Here is a 15,664-nt window from a genome sequence, read left to right as displayed (position 1 = left end):
GGACAATCCGGGTGGATTGTGCGCGTTTCCTCTCAAATCAAACTGTATAAACGGAAACGGGCCCCGTGGCTAATCTGGGACCCCAGTATGTGATCTTTCTTTATAACTTAATCATTTTATTAACCAATACATTTACCCAAGCTTATTTTCCCATAACTGTTTTCTGAACGCGTAAACGAACAACTTGGCCCAGCTGGGAAAACGGGAATCTGTGCCAAGTTCAGTTTTAAGTATTAGACATTGAACAACATCACAACCTAAGCCTATTGCCACTTTCTGGGCGTTCCAGCTACACCAGATTAGTTATACAGCCCATTTTAGTATTGAGATTATAATAATATTAAAATATTAATATTATTATAATATTGATTACAGGGACTACTGATAGCAGACCGAACAAACCACGAGCTGATACAGTACTGAATATCTACTAAACAGTGTGTTTCATGATCCCACTTTTAAACTGTTTTACGAACTTTTGGGGTGAAAAGCATGTTTGATTACATATACATACCTGAAACATGTACTGATGTGAATTATCTAAGTGCTAACACACGAAAGTCCCCACGATCACAGTGATTAACTTCGAGCCGGTGGCTTGCGAATAGTACTATTGGTTTGACAAACCCAAACGGAATCGGCCTGGTTGCCGTGTCACATAGCGCCGTTTGCACATGACCATATTTATACAAACAGGCTATGTAGTGTTAGACATAGCTACCGGGGCATGTTGTGGGCGGAAAGGGGCCACAGTGGTTGATTGAGCGTGGGAAATGGATGCACGCAGCACATACAGTCAAGGCTTCACTGTAGCTTAGCATAATTACATCATTTACATACATACATACTTATTTCATGATTACAAGTGTTACTTGTGAATACTCATTACTGTTTTCTTTAAACTTGTGAAACTCACCAACTCTAGTAGTTGACCCGTTTTAAACTGCTTTTCAGGTGTACCTAAATCGGAATGATTGGGTGATTTGTCACTTGCCTGAAGTATGTGGTTGATGCTATGTGAATAGAAGCAAAGACGTTAGTAGTAAGAACGTTTAGTTAACGAACTAGTTGTGTTTGTACCACCTAGACTGTAAAACAATGATAGAACGAAGAAATGTAATATAATGTAAATTAGTTTGTAATGTTTCTATATAAACAATGTGTTGATACCAGAGGTGTCTGTTACATTCCCGTTTTACGCTTCCGCATTGTGCTAGTTGGGGTGTGACAGTTACCAAGGAGGTGTGAAGGATGGACAGTTCCAAAAGGGAAGTTTTCCATTGATATACCGTTTCCTGATCCATCATGTCATCCAGTCCTTATCTCCAAGGAGAGGGACTTGGACACTGCTAAGCAGAGAGCTTGGGACTCTCACTGTGGCGATATTATACCTACAGCCGTTCAATATATCAAGATTCATCTTTCAAGGATTGGTGTCAAATGCTGAGAATGAAGTAAATCAGAGGTTCCTTATGTATACAAGATTCCTACAGATTTTAATAAACAGATCATTACCGGAACTACAAAGAACAGGAGAGGTGTTGAGATTACAAGATCCCAATATTTGCAAGAGAATGAAAGATGTAAAGAGCAAGTTTGAAGATAATGATGATTGGGATGTTCTCCCATGGCTGCTCGTGCCAGCTCTGGGTGCTATTGATGTGCCTAGAACCATTGGAAACAGTGCTGATGAAAAGGATGATGATGGTCCAGATGATGATAGTGATCAAAATGATGAAGGGGACAATGGTCCAGATGGTGATAATGCCATGGTTGTGGGTATTAATGATGATACACAAGAAGTTGTTCTTGGTAATATGCCTGTGATTGAACATTCTACTCATGAAGGAGATGATGCAGAGTTGGGAGTAAATGAAGAAACTGATGAACTGGTTGAGGGTCCGAGCAACAATGCTACTGAGCCTATGGACGATGATGTGTTTGTAGCAAATTTTATATCAAATGTTGTTGATACCGTTAATAAGATTACTCCACCAGATTCACCACCTCCTGAGATATACAATGATGACACAGACTCTATTGAAGTTGATGATGCCAATGACAATGCCTCTTCCTCACCTGCTACCACTGAACCAGCCTTATATGATACTGAACCAATTCATGACACACATGTCCCTTCACCACCAACATCACCATTCACTGTACCTATTACTACCTCAACACCTGTTTCCCAACCAACCCAACCTATTCAAGATACACATACTCCAACACCACCATCCTCCCCATTACAAGACCAACCTGCTACCACCATTGCTCAACCAACTCAATCTCAATACATTCCCACAGACCCTGAGCCATATAAAGTACCATCTCCAAAAACAGCTGAGTCTGAACCCTTTCCTGAACCTGCCCCAAAGCCAACTCAAGAAACCCACCTTTGAGCTCAAATCTCTATGACATTGTTGTTGAAAATGCTAAACTTGAATTTGAAAATATAATGTTAAGAGAAAAGAATGCAGTCCTAGAAACCAGAAACACAACATAGGAGGCTGCACTAAATGAAGCTTTATTGAATATTCGAACCCTAGAGGGGCACTCTGAGGTTGAGAAGACCTCAGATGCACCAAAACAGGGGGAGAAACATGAAAAATGTAGAGGGCCTGAAAATAATTGAAGAGTTGTATGCTAGTACTGATGAAGAGGCTGCAGAAGTTGGAACATCAAATGCATTAAACATGTTAAATCAAGAATATGAGGATGTAGATTCTGGTGATGAGGGGGGGTAGGAGAGAAAGAGACAGAGGTGGAAGAAGAGACCCCTGAGCAAATAGCCAAACGACAAATCAAAGGCAAAAGGGTGGCTCTATCTGAAGAAGATCTTCAACCTATTCCAACCCATAAAGATAAATCTGGTGATGAGATCCTAGAAAAGGATAATGTGATTGATCCTGACATTGCTAAGGTGGAATCTGTCAAAACAGCAATGAGACTAATGAATGAAGATCTGGATACATTAAACCAAAACGCTCAAGAAGAAGAAGATGAAATTCCTCGAGAAGTGCTTGAAGAACTAATTAAAATGAAAGAAAAAGAAGAAGAGAATGAGAGACTGAGGAAGGAGGCAGATGCTGCTATCAAGGCTACACTGGAAGCTCTGAAAGCAAAACAAAATGTTGATGATCAAGAGTATACACAAACTGATGAGCCAGTGGTAACTGAGCCTGAAGAGCCTATGCAAACTGAACCTGTGCAAGCTGAACCTGAACCCACACAATCTCAACCAATCATATCTGAACCAGTGATAACTAAAACCGAAACTGAACCTACAAATCCAGAGGTTGAGACTGATAAAGAATAAGAACTTGGTCTAGGGCCAGTTAATCAAGAAGAGGATGAAACTATTGAAATATCTTCCAGCACAATGGTGAAACAAACCAAAAGGGCATCATCCTGAGTTAGTAATGGCTGCTAGAAAGGCACAAAGAGATTTTATTGACATGAGCAAAGAAAGAGAACCAGTGGTTGAAGAACCAGTTTAAACCACTGAACTTGTTATTAATGAAGCTGCTGAAGAGAACGATTATATTCCGGTAAAGGAGCCAGTAGTTGAAGAGATAAACGTTGATGTGCCAGCTACTGAAACTGCTGAGCCTACATTCACAGAAGATATCATTGATGAAGAACCCAAGACTGATAAACCTATTTTTGAAGAAATGGTTGATAAAGAACCAGAAATTGAAGTGACACAACCTACCTCACCTATCCCATCCGAACCATCTGAACCTTCTGAATCTTCTAAACCATCTGAACCAGAACCTGAAGTGAGAAAATCACTAAAACGAAAAGATAAAGCTGAACTTGAAACACCAAAATCCAAGAGACAAAAATCGGTGAAAGTGATGATGTACAAGAGAAGACTTGCGAAACTAGAAGAAAGAAAAAGGGCTCAACCCGTGAATGTTGAAGAGCCAATGATTGGAGCACTTCATAACCTTGATGATACAATTGATCTAGAAGATGAAGGAAGTTTTAAGGACGAAAATGAAGATAGAGACTATCTTATAAGCCTGGAGTATGACTTGAGATATCTTCAGAGGCTATCAAAAGAAGAAATGGCTAGAGAGGCAAATGGTTGGAGAGAGAGGAAATCCAAAAGTGAGTTTCTAATAAAGGCTGGAAACAAGCCTGCCTTTTTAAACCTACAATCCTTCGATACGATTGACAAAATCTACAAAAACCCTCTTGTAGATGACATTGCAAACTTCGTTGACAAAGTAAGCAAAAAGAGAAAGGTGAGAAGCGATGAAGAATATGACTCAATCAAAGCCAAACAGAAAGACATAAAATTTTTACTAGTTCATAGCTTTGAATAAAATTCATTATTCAAACTTTCTCTGGAAGAATTGAAAAGGAAAGTTCAAAGTGTTAAAGACTCCTACAAGAGTCAAAAAGTGTATGTTGATCGTGAAAGAGAAAAGAATTTGAAGGCACAAATGGAAAAGGGGAGAGAGGAGTCTGAGAAGAAAGAAGCTGAAGCTAAAGAGTGATTTAAAGACCCAATCAGAGTCCAGACTTTGAAAAACATAGTAATGGACAAGGGTATGACTGAAGAGGAGTTTGATAGAAATCCTCATGCTCAACTACTAGAGATATACAAAAGAGAGCAGAGGATGTATATGGAGACTGAGAGGAAAATGGAGGAGGATAGAAGGAGAATGGAGGAGTTAGAGCTGAGATGCTGAGTGCCCTACACAAGAAAGGTGTTAGTATGGGAAGATTGATTGCTCAAACTAATGAAACAATTAGGAGATGGTATGAAGAGGAGGGGCTTGATAAGTCAAAGCAAACTCAACAAGGAAGCACTAGCAGAGCACCGTTAAGGTCTGAGACTGAGAGGCCTGAGAAACCAAGAAACTTAAATTTGCCCACACATCTCTACTATGACAAAAGATCCAAGACCTTAAGGGCTATCACTGAAGACAACGAAGAAACTCTAATCATTTTTAGAGATGATTTGAGAAAATTCTCATAAGAACAGCTGAAGAAAATGGCCGAAATGGACCTATATGATAATCAAGACAGAAGACAATTGGCCGGGCAACAAAGAAATGATCTCTCTAAATTTATCAAAGGCAATTTGAGAAAGGGTCTCCTTTTCTCAAACAAAAGAGGAGAGAGATTCGCAGCCAAGCAGAGAAAGAGAAAAGAAGAAAAAGGATAAATGAAGTTCATCTCTTAGAAATTTCTCTGTTTGATACAAATAGAAGAAGAACTCAAGAGAGCAGCTCAAGTAGCAAAAGAAGAACATTAAAGGAGTGCTTAGTTGAAAGGAAAAAGATGACAGAACCAAATTCTGTTTTTCAACAGTTTAGAAGAATTACATACATCACTTATAACAGACAAGATGATTCAATATCATTAAGAAATGAATCGGGAATAACCATTGCAATGATTAGACATGATGAAGATCTGAACTTGATGCGTATTCAAGACTTAAAGGACATAATGAATGCAAAGTTTTGTTTTGATTCATTTGATGCTGTGGAGCTGGATATGATAAAGCAAAAGGCTGCTTTTGTAAGATTGAGGAAGCAGAAGGAACAGGAAGGGAGCCACAGAAGGAGATAGCAGAATGAATCCTATAAATGATTTACGCATTTCTGTTTATTTTTATAATTTTGTTTTTGTTTTATGTTGATGTAAAAATATTATGTGTAATGCCCAAGAGGCAGAATTCTTATTTATGTAATGAAATGACATGTTCTTGAATGATATATCTTTGATGTCTGATACATGTGTAACTCTATACAGGTATGTTTTGGTGCATCTGAGCTTGTTCCAATCTAAAACCTCCTCAGAAAACGGCTAAGTATGGACTTCGAGCAAGCCTAGACGATCGAGCATGGTTTTACTACTTCGAGCAAGGTCTTCAGAACCTTAAATGTTTAATTCTTCTAATTGTTAAAGCTTCGAGCAAGCTACACTTCAACGAGAAAGAGTATTCTTCTATCGAGCATGGATTGCCAATTGAGCAAACATTTTGATCATACAAGTTTTAACCAAGTGTTACGAGCACAGGATGGTCGAGCACATGGGGACAAGCATGGATGCAATAAGAATATGTCATGTGATCAAAGCAAGGACTTCGAGCACAGTTCAGTTCCCCAAGCAAGATTTACACCTGAGCATGCTAAATATTGCTCAATAAGTCTAAGGACAAGACTGAAGACATCAAGAAGAATGAGCTTGCTCGATGGACTAGTTCGAGCAAAGCAAAAATTGGTCAAGAGGAATGAAGCTTGCTGGAGGAGAATATCTTCACTGAAGATATTCTAAGTAAAGTATGCTCGAGGACATTCATCGAGCATATCTAGCGTAGTGAGTCTGCTCGAGCAAGATTGTTACCTTGCTCGAGGACTCAACACTTGTATTTATTTTGTCTTTTAGTATGTAATGATTAGAAACTTCTAGAAGGAATGTCAGAGTCTATAAATAGGGTCCTTGGTTTCCATTTAGGGCACGGATAACGACGCACACAATGTGAGAAACATTCCAAAAGAATATTCTATTTTTTCCTCGTATAGCCGCCACCGTCATACACGAAACCCTAGACATTCCTTTCACTGTTGTATTAAATGATATATTAAATGCAGTGAATCTTTGTCTTTGATTGTGTTCCTATTGATTATTCATTATCGTTTCGTGTTCGCTATATCACACCTTCGTTCCCACTTGTTGGATATCCTGATTTCGCCGGGATATTCAATAGGCCTTTAGGTTACAGAGTCGTTGTGTTCTTGTCAATCTTTCTAAGGTTTCACCCGACTCACGGTCCTGACAAGTGGTATCTAATCCCTACTTTTAAATGCTTTTTAGCCAAGTTTTTATTGAATATTATTATTATTTGGTTTATTTGTGAGTTTAATGGTTTCAAAAGACTATGAGAAAAAATAGAGCACGTCTACTATTAAAAGTAACTATCAAAAATAGAGCACGTCCACTATCAAAAACTTGAAAACGACGAATGAAGGGTCGAGCATATATTATATATTACTAATTTCTATTATTAAAAGTAACTATTATAAATAGCATTTAAAAGACAAAATAAAAAGAAAGTTAACGTATGATATATAATATAATAATAATAAATAATAATAAGAATAAAGTATGCCTAACATGTTAATTCTTTTATGGGCATGGCCCACTAGGGTTTATTAAAAGAAGTCACCGTTGTTTTTTTATTGGTCGGTGGAGGGAAAACCTAGAAGACATATAGTATGTCACTCCCCGACCAATGAAGGCGGAAACGTCGAGGCGCGACATGATTGCTCATTGAACAATGACACTATAAAGTTACAATATTTAAACAACTCATTTAAATCCATATCATTATAAATAACACAACAATTGTTCATACAAAATGCCAAATAGATAGATAAACAAATAACTTGTTCTTTTATTTTCTAATATCCTAAAGCCAAGATAATAAGTTTCTTCAAGTAATCCAATCAAGCTAACATCAAACCTGTAACATTGCATAAAATAGAGTTTGTCAACATGAAGGTTGGTGAGCAATTTTCATAGTTTTGGACAATAAGTATATAGTATGAAATCCACAACTAGTATATGAAAACAATAAATAATAGCAACAATTTAGATAACAAAACCGTCAATAAGAATACATTGATGACACATTTCTATATGAGGATACCATATATACTCGGAATTAACGTATGATCATACTTTGATGAGGCTACCCGCCTTAGCATTCAAGAATTTGCACATAATCATGTAAAGCATATAACACCAAATCGAGCATTTATTTAAGTAAACATATACAATACGTGTTGTGGTTTAAGACTCAAGTATAAATCATTTGAATTTGAATAAGTATGCAATGCCACCCCCAAAACGAAAGATGGAAAACGGGGGATGAAAAAGTACTCACATTAACAAGTAACTTGAAAGATAGTGTCGTGAATAATCGGAGAGATCGGTTTAACGAGCAAGACCTATATTAAACGGGTCTTGTGTTAGTAGGTAGTCTTGGAAGGGTTTAAAATAAAATACATGACAAATAAAGTAAATAAATAAAGCTTAGGATTTAAAATGTAAATATTTGAGAAATTAAAGAAACGAGTTTTGTAAAATAAGTTTACTAGAAACGGGTCTCGGTATTCTATTCATTAGTTTTTTTCTTTTTTTTTTACTCAACCTATGTTAAGTAATAATGTGGGTTAAAATGCGATATTGCAAAACCCTTGGTTATAAGAATACCAAAACGAGGTTTAAACGAGTGTTCGGGTTTGTCGGTTCGAGACGTGATAATTGACCAAGCTCACAGTTAACTTCCCAAAATAATAAATGTTATGAGATAACTCAATAAAATCAAAATAGACTTAACCAAGTATGTAGTTCTATTGTGAAGAACCTTAACGTTCGTTAAGCGAGTATACGACCTTATCGGTTCGAACTTGTTATAAGATCAAGTTGGTTACCGACAAGCCAAGTATGTTTAGAAATTAACTAAAATTGATTTAAAATATAATCTTGAAGAAAAATATGAGTTTTGGTGGCTAAAAACACACTTGTGTGTCTTAAGTGAGTGAACTCGGTTTAGTTCGGTTTTTGGTTCGGTCCTTGACTCGGAATAAGACCGAGAATGGTTACCACATACCCAATTACCATGGAACTTGTAAAATAACTTATAAATAATAATACTCAAGTTTTACATTCAAAAAGTTAACAATAAAGCTTTTAAATAAAAGTTCGGTTTTTGGTTCGGTTCTCAACTCGGGATGAAACCGAGGATAGTCACCACATACCCAATACCATGGAACTTGACAAATATGAACAATAAACTAAAATATGTAGAAGTTAAGCAAGTATAACAAGTTATATGGTTATATTTGTTAAATATATAAACAAGGACTACAAAGTCCTCCATGTAACCTTGCGTTACTAGTCCGACATTTCAACTGGCAGAGACCGGAGAAATGAAAGACCGAAGGTAAACAAGGAGTGTATATTATATATATGTTGTAACATCAAGCTTTAAGTATTGAGAAGTTAGTTAAAATGAAAGATTAGCTTATGAAGAACAACCTTAGAATTCAAGAATTTGAGAGAGAAATGAAGAAATGAGCAAGCACAAATGAAGAAGATGGGTATGTATATATAGGGTAAGTTGAATGGGTCTTTCATAAAGGGTGTTTCATGAAAATGGGTTGGTTATAGACCCAAGAAAGCACAAACTACAAATGGGTCCTTCAACTCTCCATTTTGGTAGTTTTAGTCCCTGGAGTTCGTTTTGAGCGTTTTCGGGGAATTTTAAGAACCGAAAAGGGTATTTTTTTTATCCAACAACTATAAAACAAATATTTAACATACAATTCATCATTTTGATAATATCGAAAGGTTCAGGATACAAAACGGGTCGGGTTTACATTAAGAATACAAGTATAAAATAACCCGAAATTGACAAATGGCACATAGTAGCCGCAAAAACTTATCTGAATTATTGGTGGTGTGTTATACGGATTTTTCGGAAGTGCCTAGCACTTTTTATTCAGTGGGTCCAGAAATTATTTGGTGCTAGCAATTGGCTCATTCCAGAATATTAGGACAAAGGCACACAAAAACTTGTGGAGTAGAAGATCAGGCTATCGCAAGAGAGAAGAGATCAATCAAACGCAATTTCTATTTGGTTTGAAACTATTACTTTTTGTTATGAAACTTGCCTTTAAATTTATGTATTTTCTTGTTTTTGAGCATGGTTGTTGGCTAGACTTTTTTTTAGTTACCTAGGCTTTCAATGGCTATTTTTTGAGTCTTGGATTGCTTGTCAGATTTATTGGTTATTGGTGTAGGACTAATATTATTGTAACCAACTTTTTGATGTTTAATAAGATGAACATGCATGCTTATTTGTAATTTACTTTTATTCAATTGTTCCATATGTGTCTTTGTGAAAGTCTTTCATGTGTAGGCGCATATTAGGTTACCTACTGTGTGTTCGTAACTAGTTTATGATTTATAGCCGGCATAATCCATAGGAGCTATTGTTTGAGGGTTTAGAGATTTTAAGTGTTCTACCTATCTTGAGACTGAGAGGTAATAGATAGTTGGGGTTGTCTTATTCATTAGGCGGTTTGGGTATAGATTACATGAGAGCGGATTTCCCTCTAATTGTCTTTTGATTTTTGCTATCCTAAGTCCTTTTGAGCATCTTTAGGTTACTCCTTACGTCTCTTACACTCTCGGATGTATTGTGATTAGTGATACAGAGAGGTGATCTAGTCATTAGAGTATTTAATATTGTTGGAGAGACTGAGAGGTAATCCAACCAACCGGTTTGCGTCATACGTCCCTTAGATAATCCTTTTAGGTGACACCCAGAGAATGATCAGGGATTTACTTGGATGTCTAGGGCGTTGTATCTTTAGATCCCGGTTCCATCACATGTTCCATAGCCGATAAAGCATCCAAGATTTATAAATCGGATTTCAAGCCTAGGTAACGCCTTTCTCATTATTGTCTTCGTCTAAGTCTTAAGTGTTTTAAATTCAATTTATTAGTTTAATTTAGTTTAATTAATTATTAGTTTTAAATAAATTAATTAAGAATAAAAAAAATAATCTTTTTCTCAATTATTAGTTTAATTAGTTAATTGTCAAATAAGTAAAATCATTAAGTTTTAAGTCAGAGTTTAGTTTTAGGTGTCGCTAGTGTCCTTTTGGTATGATATCCTGGACTTCATTAGGCTTTACTGCAGTTGATAGGTACACTTGTCTGTCTAGTGGTCTAGCATTAGGATAGTCTAGGTTTACAAATTTAAAACTAGAGTGTCTAGGTTAGATTAAGTTTTTATAGACCGCTTTCAACACATCAAGCTTTTAGCGCCGTTTCCGGGGACACTTAAGCGATAACGAAACTAGCTTTGATTGAACTTAATTAATTGGTCTTATTTGTGTGTGTAATTGTTTACGTCTTGTAGGTCTTAGGTAGTCTTTTTAGCGTGTCTAGTAATTTTTTGTAAATATATATTTTTTATTTATATTAGTGGTCTTTTTGTGTCATGAGTTGTGGTATGTCTCGTGAGTCCGTGTCTTTTTGTGTTTTATGATTATCTTAGTGAGTCTTTTAGAGAGTCTTTTACTTGTGTGTCTAATTGTCTGCGTCTAGAAAGTCTTAGAAAATGTTTTTTAATTTATTTATTTATTTTTTTAGTGTGTCAAGTAATTTTTTTTATTATTATTATTTATATATTTATCTAGTGCCCGTGATCCGTTTTGTTTGAGTGTCCATTGAAGTGATTATTATGGAGCATCTCTACAGGAACCGCCAGCATGGATACGATTATAGTCATCGGGATCGTTTTAGGAAAGTTTTGTGTGAGATACGTGGTGGACCCTATTGGTCACATGATTGCTATTATTCACAAGGGGGTCGCACATACAAGTATGAAGATCGGTCTTACTCACAACCGTATGAGCCTCAATGACAATCACCATCTATACGTGAGCTCGCCAGATTCAATGATGAGTTGTTGCAAAAATGTTTAAATAGTTGTGATCGTTGGGATCCAGAGCAAAGTAGAATTCGAACTGCGCAACATCTGAAAGAATTTGATGAAACAGATAGAAAAATGAATGAGAATTTGAGGGTATTGAGCGACTGGTTCACCAAAGATCGAGAGGAGCGTTTAACAAGCAGTACAGAGCAAATTGTTTGAGAGTCGGAACACACCCCGGAACCGGAGACCATAATGGACGATGAAGTCCCACCTCCGGTTCAGCAGAACATTGGCCATGTTGGCTCAGATTATCGGTATTCCACGCTTTGGTACTTTGGATCCGAACCCATAATGATGATTTTTGGGGTGATAAGGAGATAGAGGTAGTAGAGTTACCTATTAACACCGTGGTTGAAATTGAAGAGGGTGATGAGTTGATCGAAAACGACACGGATGAGGAGCACATTCCTTCATGGGAGCTAGAATTTGGTGATGAGTTATTAGATTTGCCTACTTCGTGTTGTGAAGAAGAGGAGTTTGACCCACTCCGTGATTTAAAACGTCTCGAAGATTTACTGTATAACGAGCCAAGTGTGGGGATCAAAGAAGTCTGTTCCAGTTTCTATGTTTTTTGTTTTTATTTATTTTATTTCTGCTTTATTTTTTTGTCTTTTTCTTGTCTCACATTGAGGACAATGTGAAATTTAAGTGTGGGGATGGGAAACTAACGTTTTTAGATAGTATAAAAAAAATTTTAAAAAGAAAAAAAAAATTTATATTTATATAAAATAAAAAAACAAATATATAAAAAAATTTAAAAAAAATATCCCTTGAATTATATGTTTTGCAATAAAATGATAGAAAAATTAGGGATTGGTTTTTAAAACTACTAATATATATGAGATAAAAAAACGCACTTAATTTGGGATGTGTCGGTAGGCCAACTAGCTTTAAAAAGTTTCCCCTGATTATTAATATACTTAATAGTCATAAACCGTGTGGTTTCTCATCTTGATGGGGAATTGTGAAGCTGAAAATTCGATAAGGCATAGCGAGTATACCATAATTTGACTACCTTGATTTGGTGAGAATTACATGCACTTAAAATTAGCACGCCACTTTGTTTTATGAAAGTAAATAACGAGTGGTGGCGCCCCGCCATGTCCATCATTTGTACGAGCTTAGAAAAATAGTTATATATTTAGGTAAAAGATGCCTAAGAGCACAAAATTTTGTTGCACGAACGTCAAATATGTGCAAATATTTTGAAAATAAAAGTGAATGAGAAAGTTATGCAAATGCCAAAGAAGCATTCACAAAAAACCAAAAAAGAAAAAAACGAAAAAAAAAATCAAAAATAAAAAAAGAGACCAAAAGGTACATACTAGACGGGGTTGAGAGCTTACGTGTTACCAAGGGGACGGTGAATCTAAGAATACACTATTGGGGCTCAAGGTTCTTAGTCAATAAATATTTTTAGGAAATACTAAGGGTGGAGGCCTGAGACCGTCATATACTACGTTGTAGCTCGGGTGAAACAATGTTGGGCCGAAATCCGCTAATATAGTTTTAGATTTAGGAATTGCTCGTACGACCTCATTTGACCATTCATCCATCTAAATTCCAACTAAGTGCATTTTCTTATTACCACTAAAGGGTTTTTAGCTTACGGTGATAGGTTGAACCAGTGTGTTTCAACCGGGTTTTAATTGTCTTGATTATGATTGAGATGGGGGTAAGCAGATCTGTAACTCTTTAGGTGTGAGACCCATAGGTTTATTTATATCACTTAAACTTAATCGTTAAATATTATGTGGGGCTTGATAGGTTGGTGGCTGGGTTTAAGTGGACAACAATATCGGCAATCGCGGTTTTTGCGATTATCTATTATTAATTAAAGTAACCTAAATGTTTTGAAAACCAGTTATCCGATTCTGATTCCATTGCAAATAGCTTTTTCAAGGAAGAAAAGGATTTAAGTGTGGGGATATTTGATGCGGTCTAAATTATACATATTATTATATAAATAATCCCTACTTTTAAGTGCTTTGAGCCAAGTTTTTGTTGAATATTATTATTATTATTTGGTTCGTTTGTGAGTTTAATGATTTCAAAAGACTATGAGCTAAAATAGAGCACGTCTATTAAACTTGAAACCGACGAATGAAGGGTTGAGCATATATTATATAATACTAATTTCTATTATTAAAAGTAACTATTATATATAGCATTTAAAAGAAAAAAATAAAAAGAAAGTTAACGTATGATATATAATATAATAATAATAAATAATAATAAGAATAAAGTATGCCTAACTTGTTAATTATTTTATGGGCAGGGCCCACTAGGGTTTATTAAAAGAATTCATCGTTGTTTTTTTTTATTGGTTGGTGGAGGGAAAACCTAGAAGACATATTGTAGCCGCAACAGCGTTTCTGAATTATTGGTGGTGTGTTATACGGATTTTTCAGAAGTGCCTAACACTTTTTAGTCAGTGGGTCCAGCAATTATTTGGTGCTAGCAATTGGCTCATTCCAGAATATTAGGACAAAGGCACACAAAGACTTGCGGAGTAGAAGATCAGGCTATCGCAAGAGAGAAGAGATCAATCAAACGCAATTTCTATTTGGTTTGAAACTATTACTTTTTGTTATGAAACTTGCCTTTAAATTTATATATTTTCTTGTTTTGAGCATGGTTTTTGGCTAGACTTTTTTTTAGTTACCTAGGCATTGAATGGCTATCTTTTTGAGTCTTGGATTGCTTGTCAGTTTTATTGGTTATTGGTGTTGGACTAATATTATTGTAACCAACTTTTTGATATTTAATAAGATGAACATGCATGCTTATTTTTAATTTACTTTTATTCAATTGTTCCATATATGTCTTTGTGAAAGTCTTTGATGTGTTGTAAAACACACGTATTTTCCGCACCTTTTATCTACGTATTGTATTATATTTTATGTATTTTAACTTGTTTTAGATAGGTTTTGCGTACTTTTATTTTTCTTGTAGGCAAAGGGTGGAAAGGAAGAAAACCCGAGCTTTTCAGAGAGCTTATGGGTCTTTTACGCATACAATTTCAAGACAAAGCTTAAGGCCCGGCCTGGTTACATATTGGAAAAGCCCAAGACCCAATTATAATATAACATAAAAAAGAAAAAAAAAACCTAGACCAGCTGAAGGTTCCGATCGCAACAGTGAACAGCAAGGGGAAGGAGAAAAAGTTTTGTAGCGGCTAGGGTTTGAAGGTTTGGCGGCAAGGGAAGGAAGAACAAGCCTCGGGGATTGATTTCTTGTCAGTTTCCATCAGCCAACAGCAGCCATAAACATCATATATCCTTCCTCTTTAAACATTGTTCAACACTTTGATTTTCTTATTGAATTGTTAACTAGTTTTGCAATTGCTTTAAGGATTGACTTGTTATTGATTAGTATTGATTGTTGGATGATTTTTAAGATGATTGATATTAATTTTATGGTGATTTTAATGAGTATGAGCTGCTGTCCAACTATGATTCTCGGCTAAACTTGTTAGTTCTACCTAGGAATGATGATAATTGTTAGTGTTTGATGAGCTTGTTGGATTGTTTGATTGATGGACTTGATTTGTAGATGTAAAGTTTGATTTAGACATGAAATAGGTTGTGTTTAAGGGCTGGAAATTTTGGTGATTCATTGCATAAACCTCGTGTGTCGGTTAATTAGTTTTGTGTTGATTGATCGGTGCATTGTTTGATTCTATACTTTGTGTTTAGGGTTTGTTTGCGGTAGGTACAACCGTAGGGTTCTGTTACATGAATTATTGGATTAAGTACAGCGGTTAAACACCTTCTTTGAGACTGAGAGGTGATAAGAAGTTAGGGTTGTCTCATTACCTTTGCATGCTAGAATAAGAATTGCGCGAGAGCGAGTTCGTTTCTTGTCAGGTGTAGGTGTTTTGAGCGACTACTTGATCTATTTTGGTTTAAGTTGAATTGTTCCTCTATCCTTGGTTGTGTAGTATTCATTGCCATTAGGGTCGAGTGTTGGTGAGATCGAGAGGTGATCCATCATTAGAACACGTTAGCAATTGTTTCCCGGTTTGGTTGTTTTAGCCGATTTTGAGTAGTTTAGGCTTGTTGAGTGAGACGGATAGCTAATCCAGTGAGCCCGAGCGATCCTTAGTCGTGTCATCTTTAGGGACCG

Source organism: Bidens hawaiensis, unplaced genomic scaffold, assembly GCF_021521415.1.
Source record: "Bidens hawaiensis isolate Kalapana, Puna unplaced genomic scaffold, B.hawaiensis_p1.1 tig00000284_1, whole genome shotgun sequence".
In the NCBI taxonomy this organism is placed as follows: domain Eukaryota; kingdom Viridiplantae; phylum Streptophyta; class Magnoliopsida; order Asterales; family Asteraceae; genus Bidens; species Bidens hawaiensis.
Note: the sequence above shows the minus strand (reverse complement) of the source record.